The 23,130-nt window shown below is 40.6% G+C and overlaps 1 long non-coding RNA gene across 1 annotated transcript in view; it reads right to left on the bottom strand.

Annotated features, from left to right (window-relative positions):
- LOC147148545 (uncharacterized) overlaps nt 1-23,130 on the bottom strand; it is a 109,103-nt gene that overhangs the window by 73,702 nt on the left and 12,271 nt on the right. Inside the window, exon 2 of the long non-coding RNA XR_015086522.1 lies at nt 5,720-5,833. This is a non-coding gene — a long non-coding RNA (uncharacterized LOC147148545). The remainder of the gene's footprint in view (nt 1-5,719; nt 5,834-23,130) is intronic.

The raw sequence follows: 23,130 nt of genomic DNA, 5'->3' as shown, positions 1-23,130 counted from the left end.
CTCTATGTGTGTGGATAGATAGATAGATATAGCGTCCTCGTCATTTGCCCCTCGAGCCATGAGGTCTTCCGATAGTTTGACGTGAGTTAGAAACGAGGAAAAGAAAAAAAAGGTAATTAAAAGGTAAACGACCATAATTTTTATTCCTTACTCTATTCTTTGCTTTTTTACATTAAGCACAACTCTAATTTATTGGACAATAATCTAATTGTAACATGTTTTCATGCATTTTTATGCTTTATAAAACATTTATGTCAGTTGCATGGCAGTTACATGGAATACACGTCTCTACTTAATCAAATTTTCTACTTAAGAAATTTCTTCCAGAAACAATTAATTTCGTAAGTAGAGGTACCACTGTAATTTCATTATGATTTACAAAAACTTTAAACTTTTTTTTTTTTCATGAATCTCACTGGGTGGGAAGTCTGTCAATCTGGGTGAGCCATGGCTTCGCCGCTGTACCATACAGACATTTATTAATTGGTTGTCCTCTTGGTCTGATCCCACATCACAGTATATATTTCCCTTGCTTCAGTCACATATTGAGGGTTAGAATTACAGCTATGGGATTAATGCGTCTGCGTTGGTCACTGCAAAAGTATACTTCGCTGAAGAAGAATCATCTTGATAGACACGTGCAACAGTTCCGTTTTCTGCCATTCATGAGTGAATGTGACACACTCCGTTCATGCGCAAGTTGTCCATTTTAGAGGAGATTTAGCTTTTAGCGTTTACATAGGAAAATTGGCATTTCAAATCTTGCATTTTTCACCTGTTTTTGTGTGTAAACAACATGGAAAAATTACATGTTTTATTCCGTTTTATTTAATTGATAAAATCGGCTGTTTTGGCTGTTCTTTCATATGAGGAGCTTGTGAAGCTTGAAATGTAGGCATTTGCAATATGGTATGAGAGTAGAAATTTTCAAAATGGCAGCTTTTGTTTCTGACAAAATGCTGCAAACAATTAAATCCGAAAATATGGAATGCGTGCATGTGTGCTATGTGCTCAGTCTAGATAGCCACAATATGCCACAGTATGCACCAATTGAAAACAACACCAGTGGCTCTAAACGGTGTTGTTGCATCTATGCTCGATCCCCTGTAACCTGTGGATTTACCTACAATAGGTAAAAATTTAGGGCGGCACGTGGTCGACTGGTTAGCTAGTCCGCCTCACAGCTCAGAGGTCGTGGGTTCGATCCCGGCTCCGGCCTCCCTGTGTGGAGTTTGCATGTTCTCCCCGTGCCTGCGTGGGTTTCCTCCGGGTACTCCGGTTTCCTCTCACATTCCAAAAACAAACATGGTAAGTTGATTGGACACTCTAAATTGCCCCTAGGTGTGATTGTGAGTGCGGTTGTTTGTTTGTCTGTGTGTGCCCTGCGATTGGCTGGCAAGCAATTCTGGGTGTCCCCTGCCTACTGCCCAAAGACAGTTGGGATAGGCTCCAGTACGTCCGCGACCCTTGTGAGGAGAAGCGGTAGGGATAATGAATGAAAGATAAACATTTAAACCCTTATTTACGCTGACATAAAATGAAGAGATAGATGTTTTTGGACATGAGCTGGGAGGACAGACAGAGTTGGTGTGCATAGCCTTTACTGGTGGCGATGAACGATTGCAGCGGTGCCAAATGAAACTTCATCTTAGTCATCAAATTGTTCTGTCCAGTATTTCTAAGAAGAACATTATTTGTCATTCAAGTTGTATGATATAACAAGCTAGTGTTTTCACAACACCAAAATTTGTACGTTGAACAAACTTGCATAGAATACCATATAACACCGACGTGAATCAACACCACGGTAAAAAGTTTAAAACGAGTAAAACACAGTGGAATAATAGCTGACAGCAAAACAATTTGTAATTATTTTTATTTGTATTAAATCAGGAAATTATAATATTTATTATAATTAGATGTTTGATAAAATAAATAGATTTTGATCTTTTTTAAACACTTTAGAACAATGGAAATAATTGAACATTTTTAAAGTGGAAATCAACCCAAACATATTTTATTCCAGAATATGTTCTATGCAGGCCCACTATTTAAAATACGGCATTCTGATTGATATTGCTTTTATCAAGTATAAGTTAAGGAGCAAAATGCACCCACAGATAACGACCAATCATGGCTCATTTGTTTTCTGAAGCTGAACCATGACTGGTCGTTATCTGAACCATGAGCAACTTCAATGTCATTTCCAGTCGACACCAGTGACAAAATGGCCGCCCCCTGAGCTAGCTAAAAATGGGTGGATTTCTCATATACCACAAACGCAATAATAATCAGAATGCAGTGTTTAGACTAGTGGGCCTGCATATAAAATTCTCTGGAAAAAAACGTCTGGGTTGACTTCCTCCTTTAAACATTACCGATCATTTCAGTACTGTACTGAACAAAAGTTGAGCTTTTTATTTAAATTTGTTTGTCCATCTACTTGTCTGTATTAGCTGGCAGGCTGTGTCCTGGAGGATGGGGAAAGACAATTGGGGGGTGGACGGTACTGTTGATGCCTTGGCGACTGGTAATACAGAAAAAAATAATTACTATAATGCACCCTAATTCAGATCCAGAGAGAATATCCACAGTGAGCTCTTGAGGCCTAAGTAGGTAGCTTTAGAACCCGACTTGCTGACACTTATTTTGCTTTACGACACTAAAAAAGGCACTTGTGTCGCTTTACGTATACGGCCATATGGATGCTACAAGTGTGTGGATATAGTTTACCAAAAATGTGATTGTAGCGCAGTCATTTCCACAATATGCAAGTATTTCCTCAACACAATAATCACACAAGTGAAATAGAAACTGTGAAACAGAGAAAGGCTTAATTTTTTAGATCCTGGCTACGATGTTGCATCTGACAACACGCTGGGCAATAGAACACATGAGACCGGCTGGCTTGTTCAAGAGAAACTTGTGCAGGACTCTTGACAAGTACAACAACTACATTCAACATAATGTAACTTGTACCAGCGCTCTTATAATCTGTCCTTTGAAACCTGAGCTGACAATAATGTAACTCCTGATAGTACAATCTTAACACTAAGTCAGGCAATTGCACTCATTTCCTCTATTTATTGTTGCAAACAGTAGTTACACAAAGACAGCAATCTTGCACAAATCATTTCTGCAGCATTATTGAAACAAGTGAGAGGAAGCTTACGTTTGTGGGAAGAGAAAGTACAAACAGCTAGAGTGGTGGCTTATTTAGAAATTGGGGTAAGTTGATAATCATAGCCTGTTACTTTTCATTTATCGTTTTTTGGAAATTAAAGGAAAAACAGTAATATCAATAGAAAACATTTGTCTTTTTTTCTTACTCTTCTTTGGTTGTCTAACAAAAATGTATATAAAAGTCAATGATTATATTTCAGCGTGTGACGGCTGGATTTTTGGAAAAAAATCAGATTTTTTTTGTGGAAGCGTTCATATTACGTTATAAATGCCACCTTGGTCTTGTCTGCTGTATGAACACATGCGTCGCATATAACCCGCATGCGCAGAAGAAGAGACGACGTCACTGTCGCGTCCCGACGTTGTGTTTGCAGAAGTAAGTGTGGTCCAGCATGTCGGGGCATTTATACAGTGAAGCGATTAGGTAGGAGGTAGAAATAAATACAGTATTTGGGGGAAATTATGAGGTAATGCTTTAATAACTCATTTCATGGAGACATCACTAACAATGACATTATGTCATAACCGTGCGTAAAAAATTAATCGATCTGAACCGTGGCTGAATTACTACTATTACCATAAATGTCCACTTTATGCTTCATGTTTCACGTGGGATTAAAGTAAAATATAAAGTAAATAATGTTACTCAAAACAACTTTGCAGATTAGATCCCCCTGCTGCCAGTACTTTCCCTCCGCACGCGCTGAGCGTATTTTGGGCTACGGAAGATATCAATGTCAGATATATGCGAGCTAGCCAAAAAATCTGATACGTATTATTCCATTTAGAACCGCATATGAAAGCGACCCAGGTCGGATTTGAAAAAAATCTGAATTAAGCCATTCAGACTGTCATAAATAAATCAGATACAGGTTGCATATAGGCAAAACAATCAGATCTGTGACGCATTTGCCTACGGTGTGAATCTATCTTAATAAGTTTCAGCGCGTGGCGGCCCATTAACGGCAATTTTTCAGCGCATGACGGCCACACGACAAAATGAGTTGGAATGTCAATGGTTAATTCTGAGCACAGGTGCATCCCCTGTTATGAGAGCGTGTGCACACCTATTGAGTTGTACGGGTATCAAGTACATTAATTGCGGAAAACGTTTTGACATTTTTTTGTCTTGGTTTCATTTTGTTTTACAGTATAAAACCCTGTCAGTTGCCCACGGGTGTATAGACTTTTTGTGTGTGGTAGTTCTATGTAGAAATTTATCTAAACCATCTACTCCTCAAATCCAAGATCTCCTCAAATTTAAGATTTTCTTTTTCTAGGATTTACTGACAAACCTGAAAAGCAGCAGGATATGTATTCCTTCATGCCTCACTAGGAAGGATGAAAAGCTCTCAAAGATGGTCTGCATCAGACGAAACACCGCAAACTATTACTTGAGTGTCCCACATCCCAAGAATGACTCAATTGGCAGGATAAAAAAAGGCATTTTTGGTAACTTGTATCTTCAAAATGGGCACAAAATGACAGTCCTGGTGTAATTACCAATGTCTGAGAAACATTGGCTAAAAGTGTGCCTGTGTTATTTGTCTAATGCCATTGCCTGTCGAACTGTGACCCATTCAACCTGTCTGAATTGATATTTAACAGTGCAAAGGGCGTGCGTTTACAATACGAGTACATTGAAATATGTGCTTGCTTGCCTTGGCAGGTGGCATTCACACACAGGCACACAAAGTCACACACATGTAGATGACTCACATGCCAGGACATCTGGTTAGTGTTGGATACATTGTTAGAGGCACCACGGTGACTTAACACTGAACATAACGGAAGGAAAATGGGAAAGCTATGAAATAATATGCAGCATTACAATATTAGACCTTGGGTTATCCCTTGATGTTTTTTCCCTCTATTAACAATAAGGAACATTACTGCCAGGAGCAGACAACTTCTGTGGACAGATTGTTTGCACCCAAATTCAGCAGAAAAAGATAAGAGACAATGGGTATGAGGAAAATATTAAATTCTACTTAGATTAATGCTTTCCTACAAGTGTGGTTCAGACTGGGAGAATTCCTTGAGAGAAACACTAAGGCTGGATTTACACTGCATATGGAACTGACCAATTCCAATATAATGGCTGTTTCAGATTACTTTGACGCTCTATAAATGTGCATTTCAAGTGAACCAGAGTCGAAATCATGGATTTCACATTTACTTAACACCGAAACCACCCCACATGTGTATTCGCCCAAAACGCACAATACGCAAAAGTTGAGTTGAGGGAATAGGACTCTTCCTGGTTGTTTAAGACGTTTCATCACTAATCCAACAGGCCAATTCTGTTCTACAGCAGAATTTTTTGCCACTCAGGTAGCATCTTTTTATACTTTTTAATTATTCAGCTGACTTCACTGGGATTAGTTGCTGGTTGAACAAATCATTTTTCAGGAAGTCAACCCATGATTGATAATTCTTGTGCTCCATGATGCCAGAGCAAATGAGTAGATGGGAAAGGGAGATCATCTTGCCACATTCTAAAAGTTCCCAAAAGACGACAAATGTGGACACTTACCCTGCCAGTGATGATGATGATGACGCCCTCTCTCTTTTAGTACACACCAAAGCTTAAGGTTCGTAAAGAATCCAAGTTTTGTCCATTTGTACCCAGCCAGACTTAGAGATCCACCTGCGTAGGAGAGCGTGGAGTTAATGAGGTAGTTGAAAATGTCTGGCTACATGTAGCATGGCAAATCAATTGTGTGGGTCATTTACAATTCACTTGTTTTTGTTTTGTCAAAGATTAAATGGGTGCCATTCATTTGGCTGCAGCTTTTTCCTGGCAAAATAGTTTAGTAAACAAAACTGCTTATGTGACAAGTCATGTCCCAAACATATTAACTATGGATGAGACTTGTAATTGAAAAAATAATTACTAATTCAGTCAACTTTGGGGAATTGTTGAGCAATCGCGTCATTAATAAATCGGAGGCAAAATGTAGTGCAATACAAAGTGCCAACCAGCGGAGGCACTGTTAATTCAGTCTCAACTAGTTGGTTCCACTGTTCAACAAGATATCAGCTAAGACCTCCGCTATGACAAAAACACTCTGGGCAGCATTATTTTGCTCATTATGACATGTTGAAATGGGAGTTCAGAACATTCAGAAAGAGATTCTCCCACTACCAAGCAAAGATCAATGGCCAATAAAAACAATGTTCCTCCGAATCAATAAGTGAATATTGTCAAATGGTCATCACTAATGTTAAAGCATTTTATTTATTGAAGATCCAATAAAATACAAAAGAAAGGACACACAAAAATCAAAATGTGACATAATTTGTAAAATGCACATTTCACATTTGTACTTGTTAGAGGCCCTAACTTTAACTATGTTGAAAATGATTTCCCCCGATTCTAAAACAAACCACATGGACCCACTTGGGACAAAATATTCTATGTATCGTAGGGACCACATCAATGGCATGTCCATCATATTTGTTGTCTGTGTTGTGTTGCAATCTATTGGGCGTATACATACTGCACTCACCCGCAGGTGCAAAGTGTTTAGTGATTACCGGAATAATCGTTTATGTCAAGTGAAATATAGTGCTGAAATTCCAAAAGTGGTCCGTTCACGGTTTTCTCATGTTTGCACTCGCTCAAGTTTCACGGACTTAATAGCTTGTTCTTGGGTTAAGTAGAAACTGCCATAAGGATGAAATTGGTTGATTGTGTCAAGTCTGCTGCAAATGAAACTTGACAGGAGAAAAATGGCATTGACTGTGTATGGAAATGAGCGCCGAGCAGAACCAAAGCAAAATCATCTGTAGTGAATGTATCCTCTCATCCCTCATTACTGCTTTCCCCCGCGGATTCATCTGGGAGAGACACTGGTAGAGAGAGGCTGTTGAAGAGACCCACCTCCCTCTTCTCCCAGCACTGCCTCAGGAATGCTTTTCTTCTTGTCCCCTTAGCCCCATGTGTAGACGCCCTCTCCGCAGGGTGTGTTTTGCATGTAAAGCAGGCTGCAGATGCTGTCCGCAAAAGGGACCAGGAGGGACAAGGGGGACGAGGACACAAGGAGGCCCCACTGCCATGCCACCCGCCTGGCCTCGCTTTACTGCCACCCCCTCCGCAGCTCCCCTCCGACAACACCTCTCATTACTTCACCCCTCCGCAGTCCCCCCTTTTCCTTCCCCGGGTCGACATGCCACCCCTCCATCACCCAATCCCTTCATCCACCCCTCGACCATCCCTCTGCCACCCTCCTCGCACACGCAGTTGTGCGTCTCCTGGGAAACAAGCTGCAGTGGTGTATGGAGGCACGCTGAGTACACACAAACACACTCACGCGCAAAAACACACACTCACAATTACAACTTCAGTGGATAGAAAGACCTGAGAAATGGCGTTTGGTCTGGGGGGGAGAAAAAGCGAAGGAGAAAGGGAGAGGAAGGAGAGTGATCACCTCTAATAAAATGGGTCTTTGCAATCCTGTTATGCATATTCAGCTTGACATGACCACATTCAGGGGTAATAATTAACAGTGGATGGCGTACATTAATATTGCATTTGACAGCAGACAGGTGGCTGGCTGGGAGCAGATGTTAGGATGGAAACCATAAAGGAAGACACAGAACGAGAGGCAAAGCTGGGAAAACATTACAAAGCTTCAAGAGTTTCATAGACTACTGCATCTTTGTCGTGCTGTGAACATCCACCGAAGAAGAAGCGGACTAAATCGATCAAATACAAAATGACACGCTTCAACGCTTTGCCAGTTAAAAATGACATAATACCATTTATCAAAATAAAAAAGAAAAAGCTCTTTGTTGCAGATCTACTTCTGTGTCAAAGTGATCTATCTGTGTTTGAATACAGTAAGTCGTCATCCATCCCTTCAGCCCTTCTATCTGCTGCACATAAAGCACCACAGTGTGGCCAGCCAGGGTGAGTGCACCATGGATATAATGATTATATTTTCCATATAAAACCTCTCCTGCTCCAAAACCTGAACCTATATCTTGGGCACAAAGTAGTTTAACGCGTGGAGCGGGGCAGGCCGAGCTGACAAGATGCCACCTTTCCAGCATACCCACCTCAACTGTGAGTGCAAAGCCACACCTGATGCGGCATCGTGCGTTAACGGCGGCAGGATCTCAAGCTTTTTGATCATTCTGCTGCTTGGCTCTATTCTTTAACAACACAAAAAGGAACCATTAAATAACACGGGTAAACATTCATTTCCTTCAGTAAAGCCTGGGAGCGAAGGAAGGCTGCTGCCACCATTGTGTGGAGCTGAGATGGATGTGTTGCCAGCGAGATTCCCTGTTTTCCTCTCAGCTTTTATAGTTGTTACAAATCTGCACTGTAACATATTTCACTCAGTCCTGATTTGGTTATGCTCCTTTTGCGATTTCTTGAGTAAGTGGGATAGGATTGTTGTAAACCCAAGAATGTAATCACATTTTAGAATTCTCTTTACCAGGCTAATTGTTAATGTTCATTGTTTTAGTCTTGTGGTATGTCTGACTGCATGCAAGGAGCCTGCGGCGAACACATGGTTCAGGGGCATGGAGCTGTGGGATTCTCCAGGTTTTGCTAAACCATTTGGAATCACTCTCAACTTTCACAAATTCCAGTTTCTTGGCATCAGTACAGTTTCTCTTATGACTCTCTTTTCATCTTTGCTGGTGGCACAACTAGTCTACGTTCTACCCATTAACAATTTTCCTGTGAGACCTTCAAACAGGTCACTCACTGAAGGCTATTTTGTGTTTGTTTGTTTGTTTGTTTGATGGTTGTGTAGAAATCTTAAAGACAGTCAGAAAGTACTGAGTGAGCCTCATGTAAAGGCACATGCCTGTACGAAGCACAATGAAAATGTATGCCCAAATAAACAATCAACTTAGATAAGTCTTATCTAATGTAGAGCCAACTCAAAAGCAGAGCTGGGCATTTTACTACAAACTGAGCGTCCGTCATGCGTCATCCGTCAGCCGCGTGGGTACACTCCCGCCGTCCGTCATTGGCCTTTTTTTCCGAGGGGGGATAGTACCTGTCTATAGGCCGGTCCGCCTCTAATTTTAAACAGTCTTCCGACTAGATGCAGGTTGTAGATGCATATTTCCACATATATTTAGGATAAAGAGAGATTCTGAAGCCGTTTTTTTTTTTTTTAAGACGGCTTAATCAAGCTTTAAGACGCCTAAATACATGTAAATTGTGCACCAACTATTATTATCCTTTTTACCTGTGTGTGTGACAAGTTAAAATTATATTGTGGTCATAATATTTAAAGGCCCTGATAGACCAAACCGACGTCGGAGGTCGTGAAGCGTCGTGGCGTCTTTAAGCGCCGTCTGATTGGTGTAGTGACCACCGTCTTAGTGTCGTAACCCGTCTCTAAGCGTCTGGGGGGCGTTTACGCATGTTGAATCGGTGTTGCCAGTCGTGACATTTGGTCACTCTGATTGGCTGTTAGCTAGCAAATCAGCGCTTGGAGCACCAACGGGTTGTGACAAATGCGGATAAAAAGTGAGCACGCCTTCTCTGCCTTAATCTTCTTACAAGTACAAGAGCGAGAGTTGACAATGTAAGTATTTCATAATACCGTGTCAAGAACGTGAGGGTTTACTTCCCATAGGAGTTCATCTTGAGCGAAGAATATAGCCGAATGCATTGTTTACGTTGTTATAATACGCCCCCGGCCAACAGCTTTCCGGTTGGAGTTTTCTAACAATGAGAAATAGTGACTACCGCCGCCCAAAGAGTCAGAAGAAACGGAGCCATCGTCTTCTTCCTTACTTGTCATTTTGCTGGGCACCTGGTGCCACTGTTTTGTTGGAAGCAACATTGCTGTCAAGCAACAGGGTTTCCTCCAGAAAACTTGCAGACCAGCTTCATAATAGATATTTCATTTTAGTCAGTGTACTGTGTTTACATTATTTATTGGTAGTTCTGTCACAACAACACACACATGCACTTGTTAAAGCAGAGAAGCAGCTATTTGATCTAATTTGCTTTGCATTCTTAGGGCATGTTTTACTACAGGTTTGCGCGTGCAAATACAGACGCAAACTTGATTACCCATTCAAAAAGATGTGGAAGCTGATCCACTAAATGGGAACAACCAGGATTGTGTCTGCCTAAGATGGTAAATTGTCATGCACTTTTGGTTTGCGGGAGGTGCATATGCAAATATATTTATTTAATACGTGGAATGTAATTTATCCACCGATTTTGCATCTTCAAGTAGAATGTCTGAAAGGCAGGCGCAAACTACCACGCAAAGAGGTGCCAGCATAAGGCAGGCAACATAAGAGGCATCAGGCAGATGCTGTTGTGTAACCATTTTTTAAATTACCCCCAAAATAATTGTGACCTATTATCTCTTCAGCAATGCAATTTTGGAGCTTCTAAAATCTAAATGATGTAAGGGCTAATATTGAGCCACTCACAAAAAAAAAAAAGTCATGCTTTGTCACACAAGGCCAAACTACTATTTCTCTCTTCCTCTGGGGTCATTACGGCACACTGTGACAATTGGTGCTGGCCTACCCCCAGTGCAGTTTTCGGATGATGGTTAGAACATTTCAAGCGACGTTACGGACAGTCAACTGCTCGCTGTACCAGGAGTATCAGAGGGAGAAGATCGTCAATGTCCGTAACGAAAAAAGATCACAGACACACAGTCCGCACTGCTGCGGTGTACACACAAACAGATGAGTGGGGAAAAAGTCAACAAAATGGATGTCTCTTAAAGACTAAGCTGAAGGATTTGTCCCACATTTTCAACGCAATATTGTAAGGCTGCAATTTACAATTATTTTAAGAATCGACTATTGATTGTTTTGTGGCTAAATTGAATCATCTAATTTCAATAAAACTTTAACATTATATTATTTCAAATTGACAGTGCAGAGACCACAACCATTGACAAACAAATCAATTATGATTCAGTTGCTGGTTTGGTCCGTAACATGGCAGAAAATTGGCCTAGATGTTCATCGTTTTCCAAAGCAAATGTTTTATTCTGATTCACCACAAAGATAATCAGTCCACTATCATGGAGGGATACACAAATCGGATGACATTAACTGTAGAGAAGCTGAAATTCTGAAATTCTGAGCATTTGGACAATTTTAAATTTAAAAAGATATCTAAACGATTCATTGATTATCAAAAAAGTATTGATTACTTTTATAATCAATTAGTTGTTAATTATTCGTTGCACCTCTATAATATTGCGCAGGATGAACACATACATGTATATCCAACTGCCATGCACTCGGGACAAGTTTAACAAAATGTGGCTTTTATGCGGTGACTCGCTTCCCAAAAGTTATCGGCGAGATTGATTCTTTTTCTGTAACTCAGAAATGTTTGTTTGTCTTTCAGTCCCATCACTTCAAACTTCAATAAGTGCGTGAGGTGCTCTCCCAAATTATCTCATGAACAAAAAACAAATCTAAATCTACAGTGCTAAACCCTCTTCGAAATACAAAGGTGCCCTGTTGATAATCACAACCTGTATTCCTACAGTGAGTGAACACACAATTTTGTGTTCACTATTTAGGATCTTAGTAAAATTTTGCAATATGAGTAAATCACACACAACACGCTCATCAACAGCATGCAGAGTCTGCCAGCGCAAACACACTATTTATCACACTTTTTGTGATCTTCATAAATCAGGCCCATAATCATCTCTTCAGGCAGTTCAGAACTGGGGAATGGAGTGGCAAGGTTATAAGCGATCACAAACTCGATAAAACTTTGTCAATTCTTAGCATTTTTTGTGAGTTCAGGTTCTGTGTCACTGTGTCATATGTCAGTTTTTGTTGATTATGGCAGCGCTATGTGGACAAAAGCGGTAATGTTTTTACAAAAGTCAACCGCATTTCCCATGCGCGCCAGTGAACTCCTGAGCTCTCGGAGGCCTGCAAGTTGGACTGAATTACATTTCTATTACCAGTGGCTGTGTGAAAGTTGAATAGCGATGAGGTAATTAATCAAATTTTGTTTAAATAATATTTTTGTTTTTTTGTTTAATTTGGGGCTTCTGCCATGACACGAGTCATAGCACGTAGACGTTCGAATCGACTTCCGTACTTATAGCGAAAGGAGGAAAATAATACAGCCCCCTGCCCCAGCCCCCCCAGGTCATGACAAAAGTCACATTCAACTACTTATAAGTCAATGTTTCATCAAAATTGTGAAAAAAATATATTTTGGTCGAATTCTTGCCCAGTGCTGCTTTAAATTGCCAGTGAAAGCAAGATGTAGTTTCTTGATATTTTAAAAGGGAAATCAACGCAAACATTTTTTTTCCAAGAATATGTTCTATGCAAGCCCACTAGTTGAAAGAGGGCATTCTGATAAATATTGCGTTTGTGGAATAAGTGTTAATCCACTCGTTTTTAGCCATCTCTGGGGGCGGCCATTTTGTCTTCTGTCGACTGAAAATGACATCACAACTGCTGACAACGACCAATCACGGCTTTGATTCTGAAAACAGGTCAGCCGCGATTGGCTGTTGTGAGCAGTTGTGATGTCATTTTTAGTCGACAGAAGAGAAAATGGCCGCCCCCAGTCATGACTAAAAACGAGTGCATTTTGCTGCTTAACTCATATTCCACAAACGTAAAATTAATCAGAATGCCCTGTTTCAACTAGTGGGCCTGGTAGGAACATATTCTTGAAAAAAATATGTTTGGGTTGACTTCCGCTTTAAGAGCACACAGGACAGAAGCAGAAATGTACTTTGGTTAGCCTACAAATGTGACACAAGCATTAGTGCAATTCTGCAGTGAAGCAAATGAATCCATAACTATTCAAACAAAGTCCTTCGGAGAATACAAAAGTTTCTTTAGTATAACGTGTACTAATCACACATATATTACAATTCTTCTTCTGGGACAGGCCAATGCAACTACAGTTTTAAGTAAGTATTTGCACATTTTAACTGGATAAATAACGTTACAAAATAACTTCCTTTTGTCCTCCAGGGGACTTTCGCACACCAGAAGGACATTAAGTTCAAAACCTGAGAACAAAAAGAGTGGACCATCAGAAACATCTAACAGTCAAAACACTCAGAATTTGGGCTTCAGCTTTTGGGCTAAATTGTGATCTAAAATTTGATCAAGAATCGAAAACATGATCCACCAACCAAACCAAAACAGGATGAGATGGTAAGACAAAGGGGCAAAGCATCTGGTGAGCTCGCATGTGAATAACCGAATCCTGTCTCACATGACCTCAATTATGTGAAAACCTTGATGCAAAAAGATTTTTCCGAGTATATCTTTTGATAAACCAAAGGCAATACATGGGAAAGTGGTGGTCTTCAACCTGTGAAGCATCTGGCTTGGTGTCTTGAAAAGCACGATACACGTGGCATTTATTATTATACTGTAAGTACAGAACTGTGATTGCTAAAGTCTGACTTCTGGGATGGATTTATTGTACTCTCGCTTATTGGCAAAAATAATTCAAAATCTGAAATCCCCAATGTAAGGTCAAACAGCCTCCTTAAAGTTGAAGTTCCAAGGGTCAACTCTATGTAAATCAAGAGTTGATGTGAAAAGAATGAGAGAATTCCAAGACGACATCTGGTTTAGGTAGACAGTTTGCCTAGTTTCCCAAAGAGATGTTCTGGCATGTCGGTGATCACAGACAACCTTTCAGCTCTAAATGACTTTGAATAGGAGTGAGGGGACAAAACAACGCTGGCCTGGCCCGACCGAGCAGGGCAAGTGGCGCTGGCAGCGCAAGCGTATTGTTCTAGAAGATGAGCAGGAGGCAATCACAGACCAGGCCCACTGCTAGCCACGTGCTCTTCACTGAGGTCTGCATGAATTATAACATTTCATTCTGTTATCTCCCATCATGGTTCATTACAGTCAGACAATTGAGTGCCGAGAGAAGCACCACGCTCTGGGGTCCCCCCAGATGCCCTCGGAAAGTGAGAGAGGGAGCGAGGGGCAGAGGGAGAGAATGAGAATCCCCACACTTGCCGCTGAAAAGGATGGACAAAAACACATTGTCCTTGGATTTAAAAGGGAGGCTTATGGCTGCTATGAAAATGTTTGAAAAAGAATGAATTTGCCCGCTGATGCACACTCAATGAAATGTATGCTAGAGAGCCATGGAAAAGAAGCGGGAATTGAAAGGGACGGAATCTGAGGCAAATGACACTTGAGTGTTTTGAAAATAACTGACAGCTGCACAATAGGACACCAAAACAGACTGCAATCTGCCCTTAGATGAAAAGATGGGGACTTGAATAGAGGTGCGATCAAATACATGCAGCGATACTGTCCATTCATAGCAAATGTGGATAAATAGACAACCGTGAAAATGGACATGAAAGGTGAAGTTTTGCTCTCATAAATGGACCAAAGAAATAACCACAAAGACATTACAAAACAATCAAGACTGTCCCATTTCAAGCACGCGAGCAACATAGGATGTCCTGAGGGAAGAGTTTGACAAATATCTGCTGATATCACCTATTAGCTATTTTGTATTTGTCACTTGGTTGCCAGAAAGGAAACTGTTTTAAGATCATTCTGCCTGTACTACACCAACCCATACAGTACAGATATACAGTACAGTAAATTGAAGTGGATAGCAGATTAATACAAAGGCGGACAACACCAAAAACAACCATTCGGATGTCAAATCATTGACCACATGGATGTATAATGAACCTATCAGCGAGCTAAAAACGTTGTGTGTAGATGATATTATTTAAATGAATGCATTCATCTCCAAAATGTGCTGATGCGCGGCGCCCCATTGTGTCTGCCCTAGTGTTTCGTGTCCCCAGCCTTGGGTCTGTAAATTAGAAACAATAGTTTTGAACAAAAGGAGACAACAGCTATTCAAGACTATCGTGAGTCGTGTTCTCTGACCTCTTCCACTGCTTCTCTTCCTCTTTCACATCACCCCCGCCCCTCACACACACAATATAGAGCTACACTATAATAGTAATAAAAGATGAATACCTTCACAGATTTCACTGTACACTGCCTACATGTGCCTCTTAGCACGATAACACAACAGCAATTACAAACTCTACATAAAGACAGCGGAATAAAATTGTAATGTTCTTCAATAAATCCCACCAAATATATTGGAGGACGTTAAGTGTCTGACAGATATTGCGTCCCTTCCCCCATACAGCCAGTTGCCTACCGAGCTGGAAAACTCATCTAGACAATCGTATTGTTGCACTGATGCAAGTGTTCACTAAAGTTAATGACAGTTTCAATTATCTCTTAAAAGCGGGGGGTGGTAAATGAAACATGCATGATGACAAACATTCTCAATCTCAAACTCCTTGCCAGACTGCTCATTGAAAGAAAATGCATGGCAACTGCGCTGTAGAAAATATTGCTATTATAAACAATATTTCTTAGCAATCTAGAATGTGGACAAACTCTCCTCAGATAATTAACAAGTAAGATTCATCAATTAAGAATTGATAAATACTGAGAACAGTCACGACAACCTCACCAACGGACAGGGGCTACCATCAAAATGCTTTCTAAAAACAGTATTCAAACCAGTGGTGAATAGTTTCATCATCATCATTTACAGTTTGTTCCAACCATCAAAAGAATTAAAGCACTTTTCATAAGTTGTCTTCAGCCATTCATAGACTGAAAATGGCATTCGATTGTGACAGGTTTTCAACCATGTGATTTGGTTCTATGGAATTTAATACTGTAAAAAAATGATACATGGAGTGTTTTGCATTAGTGTCAGTGTTTGCATCAGTTTGGTTCACTTGGCTGTTTTAACCACAATTGCACAAGAATCTCAAACTTCCAAAACAATAATACAGTAATATCTACTTCTGCCAGTTGAGAAGACATGCCATGCCATGTAGTACTTCTAAAATTACTTTTAAAGAAGACACAGACGATGGTGTTCTCTCGAAAAGAAAGCGGACTACTGAATTGCACTTTTAGCTGTTAAATGTTTTGTGATTACACAGTGGCCTATTTCATTGTCATTATAATACTGGCCAGTGCTTATACACTCAGCTCTCATATTTCATCCTAACTGATTCTAACAAAGCCAGACTACACCATCATTCAGTTGATGGCAGTGACACTTGATCAAAGGAACCAAACCTGAGAAATTGAACCTGTTTATTTCAACAACAGCATGTCCATGGGGGTTATAACAATGCGCAAGGAATTATTCCATAAATATATTTCATTTTTCCTTGAATAAACACAGTCACTCTTCATGACACCTTGGAATGTGCGACTATGCTAATACACGTGCCAGTATGTTTGTAGAGAGGCGTAAGCAATGTTCCCTCTAGTTTTCCATGCGTCTGAGCATTCACACAAACTCTCTGAGCATTCATTGGACCACGGTGGGCAACACCAGACATCACACCTGTCCAAAACATAAGATGATAACAAGTTACATTGGGTGTCACAAACAGGTAGCGCCCAAGGACCAAATGAGTAGCCCGCGGGCCTGTTCTAAAAATAGCTCACCAGTGATGGTAGATTATATTCTAGGAATGTTGTTGAAGTGAACCCCATCAAAGATTCATGAAAATAATGTGTTGCATCTGGTATTCATCTGTTTCCAAATGATTGGGAAATTATGAATATGATCAGTGTCTTCAAACCATTAGATATTAGTAGGAGTGTGACGCTAAGCTAAATCTCATTTCAGTTCGGTTAGTTTTTTTGGAAACTTCGGTTCGGTATATTTTCGGTACAAGAAAACAGATTTTTTTTTTTTAAATATGTTTATTTTGAAAAGATGACAAGTAAATGGTATATTTTGGGGGGGAAAAAATAAACAAAAGCGAACCATTCAGGTGATATTCTAAGCAATTACACCAGAATAAAAAATACACTAACAATAAAGATCTCTTGATTTTGTAAATTATTAAAACACTGAAATCTTTAGATACTCAGCAGCAACAGCCTATTACTATGACACATCTAAGTATTCAAGTTAAAGACAAGTTGTCATTACACTTTACGCATTACACTTTTTTTAATGAAAAAAAAAATACAATAACAGTTACAAGTATTGCTAACTATACTAAAACTCTTTTTATAATGAAAAAAATACACTAACTTTTTTTTGTGTGTTGCTGAGTTGTGATGCATCGTGCGGCAAGCGAGTGGAGCAGCGGAGAAAGAAGAGCGCGAGCAGTTGTACTTGAATTAATAAAAACGTGGTAATTAAACTACGTCTGACGGAGTGTTCCTGGAAGACGCTACAATATGAAAATCTCGTAATTATGTTTGACGTTTTTGCTTCCTCGTCTAAGAAACATTCACAGTTGGGTGATGCCATGCATGTTAGACGCGCTATCTGCAAAATAGCCGGCAATCTCATGTAGCAATGTCAGCACAACACTTTGGGACTCCTCCGCGAACCTTTCCCCATCGGCGATTTTAACAGGAAAGGCAGAATGTTCCCAAACAGGAGACAGCAGTGTACGGGGGACCTTCGAGCTCTGGCTCTTTTCTGGCTCTCTCTTTTGTGCCGCGACCCTCCTGTCCCGCGTGCAAAAGTCAATAGCACCCATGCGTAAACTCGCGCTAGTAAGTGGACCGAACCGAACATGCCATACCGAAACGTATTAATCCATCCACGTGTACCTTTTCACCCCTAGATAGATAGCTTTCAGTTTCAAAAAGGTTGGTGACCCCTGCGTTACATGATGCAAGAATGTTACACAAAAAATTCAAACCACCGATATAAAATATATCATATCATTGAATAGAGATGTGTGACACGAATAAAATCAGCATAATTTTAAAATTAAATCATTAAGTCTCGATATACTGTATAAATGTGGTCCCACATTGTCCACTCATATACTATGGAAAATGTCACTTAATAAAACACAAAAAAATTCTAGTTACCTGACCACTGAAACGCGCGGAAGAGCCTAATTTAAGTACTGCACCAATGTTTGGACTTCCTGAATTAAGCAATCTGTGTGTTGTCTGCAGCATCTTAGCATTGTATGTTAATGTATGCATCAAACCATAGTAGAACAACTGCATGTGCACACTCGGTTGCGCTACTGAAACTGTAAGGGAAGTGGGAATGTGTGGTGTCCTGTTTGTAGATTAAACTGGGGTGGAAATGAAGGACTGAGCGCAGAAATGTCATGTGTGTGCATGGCTTGTGCTCGCGTCATCGTGTGCGCTGAGAGGGCGAGAGAAGTGCGCAATTGCTCGAGTGCGCAGCTTAGAGGGAACAATGGATGACGTGCGTATCTGAGCATGCGCAACGGGTCACACTCACTGTACACTGCAAAGCACAGACATTTTCCATTCTGTCAAAGCAAGCAGCGAGCACACTGACTCCTTCTAAACTCAGCAGCCACTTCATTAAATGACTTCAGACTGCTGGCAGTGTCAGTGGGAAAAGTCTATATTAACTGACTGTGAGATCAACAGCGTTCCCAACAAAGGCCATAGTTGTTCCTCCATGCTGGGTGCTGCTCCGGGGAATTCTGGAGCCGATCAGGATAGCCCTCTGCTGGGTCATGGGCCCCTAATGTGCTTCCCAAATGGTCGAGCTTCTTCATCTTTTCTTCCTCAGACCTCACATATAGATACATATGCAGCCAGAACCAAATAAACACATAGCCTCTGTCTAGGGTCACATAAAGCTATACTGCCCTTTGCCCTACTTGCCTGGTACAAGGATCGACTATTACTGCAAGTGTGTTGGCAGATCCATATTAGCAAGTGTGTGGCTGATGATGTACATTGTCATGCACACACGCACCCATCAATCATCTTCATCACACCTTTTCATAAGGTTTGGCAACTTTGTCGTATTTACAAGGCATCCGCTGTCTACTGCATTTCAGTTGCCCAAATACAACACTCGGTTGACTCCTGTTGTGACCCCCACGCTTGTGTGCAGTCTTCTACTTAAATGCCCAGCAGGCAGCATCTAGTACAGATAACTTCGATAACCTTCAATAACAATAGTCATACATTTTAAAAATCCTTTGCCTTATCCAAATGCTTTAGAACATCTATATTAAGAAAATTAATGGATATTTTACAATTAGAAATGTTCAATCACTAAGAAAGCAGAAAATGACCACCAAACTCTATCCACTGACAATTGACTTGTTTCGATTTTTAATGTAACTGACTGTCACATCCTATCAAAAACATCACTATCTTGGTTTCAGTCCAGTTAGCTGAAGCCAAATAGTTAAGAATTCAGCATATGACCAAGGCCATGGCCAAGCTTAAAATTCACTAAGGCAAACAGTATCATTTTTTATTTATGGTTTTTAACCTTCATTTAGCCAGGCAAAACAGATTAAGTACAAACTTCTTATTTACAACTGTGGCCTGACAAGAGGCAAAGCCTCTTGAGAAAAGAAAAATATGTAATTAAAAACAAAACAGCAAACAAAAACAAACAGAAAATAAAAATCAAATCAAATCAGTAATACAATAAGTAAAACAATAAACATGACAACAAAGATACAAGGTGAAATTACGTGCCAAGGACCAAAAAAACCAAAACATTGCTAACTGCCCAGGGAACATCTACACTCGTCTTCAAGCAGGTCCATGATTATTGCTGTAAAAGTTGCCTTGGAGATCAGAGATTGTAGTTTTAGTGATTTCTGCAAATCATTGCAGGTGGTAGCTGTAGCAGCATGAAACGCAGACAGACCCAGTGCAGAAGTTTTATACCGAACATTCAAAAGAATCCAGTTAGCTGAGCGAGTATTGTACGCAGGGGTTGATATATGCAGCACCTGACACTGGTAGGGGGGAGATAGACCAAGGAGTGTTTTATAGATTAACAAGAACCAGTGAGTTGTCCGTCGCGTACTCAATGAAGGCCAACTTACAGATGAATATAGAGTGCAGTGGTGAGTCCTGAAGGGAGCAGTTGTTATTAAGCGGATCGCAGTTTTCCATTTCTCATGGTTAGAAAACTCCAACTGGAAAGATGTTGGCCGGGGGCTGATTATAACAACGTAAACAATGCATTCGGCTCTATTCTTCGCCCACGATGAACTCCCACGCGAAGTAAACCATCACGTTCTTGACACGGTATTGTGAAATACTTATATTGTCAACCCTCGCTCTTGTACTTGTGAGAAGATTAAGGCAGCGAAGGCGTGCTCACTGTTTTTCCGCCTTTGCCGCTTCACGTTGGTGCTCCGCGCGCTGATTTGCTAGCTAACAACCAATCAGAGTGACCAAATGTCACGATTGGCGATGCCGATTCAACATGCGTAAACGCCCCAAAGACGCTTACAGACGGGTCACGACACTACGACGATGGCCACTACACCAATCAGACAGCGCTTAAAGACGCCACGACGCTTCACGACCTCCGACGTCAATTTGGTATATCAGGGCCTTTAGACTGCAGTTCGTCAATGTGAGTGTCCAACCAGATACCTAAATATTTTTATTCTGTAACGTGGTCTAGAAGAGCTACAACAAAGGTGGAAATGCTTGGGACAGTTAAGGGTACACATTCCTTCTTACCAAGCCACATAATTTTAGATTTGGAGGTATTTAGTTTAAGATGTGAATGAGATAAAGCCTGCTCAATTTTATTGAAACTGCTGAAGCTTTTGACAGACTATATCAGTAGAGGGTAGATATAGACTGATTATCGGCCGGGACGATTATCGGCACCGATATTTGGCATTTTGGTGATTTCGGCATCTGCCTTTTTTTTTTTTCATTCTAAGGCCGATAAATTAAAAGCTGGTTTATTGCAGCTTGCTGCGGCATGGTTCTCTCTCTCTCTGTGCTGCGCAACTGGCCCTGCCTCCAAAGCAGATTGGCCCGCCCACAGCACCATCTGATTGGTTTCTTGTGCAGTGGGTAACAGCCAATCAGCATAAAGCTGCCTGTGTCTCTTTCGCTACTAGAGCAGCAAGGCACAGCACTCGCTACTTGAGCAGCACGGCACAGGAGAAATTCAAGCTATTAAACAGACTTTGAGGAAATGTTAATAAATGTCAGTCTACTATAACTGACAACCACTTGTAACATTACTATGAGCCCTTCTATGTCTTATAAACACAAGGGGCAGTTCTGCTTGCCACGATAAGATATCTTGCCTTGAAGCTAACCGCTTCGTCATTGTCACAATGCGGAGGTGAAATCTTTGTGAACGACATGGCTCCGGAGAGCAATGAAGTTGCTGACAGGAAAATGTTGATAAAAGTAAGAAGTGAGTGAGTGTGAGTCTGTGCGTAACCCACGTCATGAAAAGATTAACTCGACTCAACTTTATAGAGCACTTTAAAACAACCACCGCTCCATACAAACTAGTGCCGTACATGGTGCAAAAATTGACGGCAAAGTACTGTAAGTGAAAGTCCGGTCACATGCATTTAGAGCAAAAAGTGTCACTTCTTCTGCTTCCACAGAAAGTCAGAACAGCCACAAAAAGCAATGGAGAGAAGACACAGCCGTGTTGAGAGATGAGATTATTTTTCTGGCTAGGAGCTGTGTTGAGGATGCACTTTTCTGTTTTTGAACTTTAAAACAAAGATGTGTGAAATATAAACATTTCAGTTATAGTGGATTTTTAGAAAACTATTTACTGTAGTAAACTTTGAGGACATGTTTGTTTTCATTGAAGTATAAGACATGCATCTGAGCCTGGGAGCTCCCGACACTTTTTGTTAAACTTGTAAAACAAAATTGTCTATTTTCTAAGATCTAAAAAAGCTTTAAAATGTTGTAAATCACAAAAGTTTTTGAATATACAGGTGCTTAAAGGCTTTTAAACCAAGTCAAGTGCTGGAGTTTTTATTTTTCAAAAATTTGACACCATTTTAACCCTTTTTTCTACAAATGAATATAGGTTTCAAATATTGGTTATCGGCCTCCTTGATCACTGATTAATCGGCATCGGTATCGGCCCTGGAAAAAGCATATCGGTCTATCTCTAGTAGAGGGACCAGTGGAGTAGAGGACCATATCGTCTACGTATATATGAATAGACAAATCCTTTACAAAATTTGCGATATGATTGATATAAATTGAAAAAACTGTAGGGCCAAGAATTGATCCCTGGGGGACACCTTTGGTGACAGCGAGAGGCTGGGAAAGAAATTGTTCTGCTTTCACACATTGCACTCTGTCTGTGCGGTAGTTAGAAAACCAAGACAAGGAGTTCCCTGTGATGCCAATACGGCTGAGCCGTACAATGAGAGCAGAATGATGAACTGTGTCAAAAGCTTTGCTTAAATCTCTAAAAATTGCGGCACAAAACACATTAGAATCTAAGGCAGAAGTGACGTCATTAAGGACCTTAAGGGTTGCTGTTACACACCCATACCCAGTTCTGTAGCCGGATTGGACCTCCAGGTAGTCAGTTAACTGTCTACCCACAAGCCTTAGACAGACATGGCAGAATAGAAATGGCCCTATAACAGTTTGGATCAGCCTGATCACCCCCTTTAAAAAGAGGATGCACTGCTGCTGATTTCCAGGCTAGAGGAATTTCAGCAGTGTGTAAGGACAAATTAAAAATACCTGTGATTTGAGCAGCAATGATGGGGGCCGCAGTTTTCAAAAGGATAACCGCCCGCAGATTAAAACTATGAGTGGGGTTTGTGGCATGGGCTGGGAGGGATGTTGGAGAGGCTGCAGACAAAGAGAACGTAGGATCTGGTGGAAGGAAAGTATCAGTTACTTAATCCAAAATAGAGCCTGATGTTATGAAATGATTGTTAAAAAAGTCCACCATACGGCATTTATCTGATACTATGATGTTATCAACATTCAGTGAGACAGGCAGATGGCAGGATGGTTTGTTTTCCAGGACTTTCACCATTTTCCAAAAACTTTTCGGATCACAGCCACAAAGACAAAATTGACTTGAAAATATTCAGACCTGGCTTTGCGAACCGCTTGCAAGGAGTTATTCTTTATTTGCTCAAAGGCCGGGATGTCTGCTTGAGT

This window comes from Filicampus tigris, chromosome 4 (genome assembly GCF_054856515.1).
Source record: "Filicampus tigris isolate MCC_2025a chromosome 4, RoL_Ftig_1.0, whole genome shotgun sequence".
Lineage (NCBI taxonomy): Eukaryota > Metazoa > Chordata > Actinopteri > Syngnathiformes > Syngnathidae > Filicampus > Filicampus tigris.
This window is presented reverse-complemented; position numbering and strand designations above follow the sequence as displayed.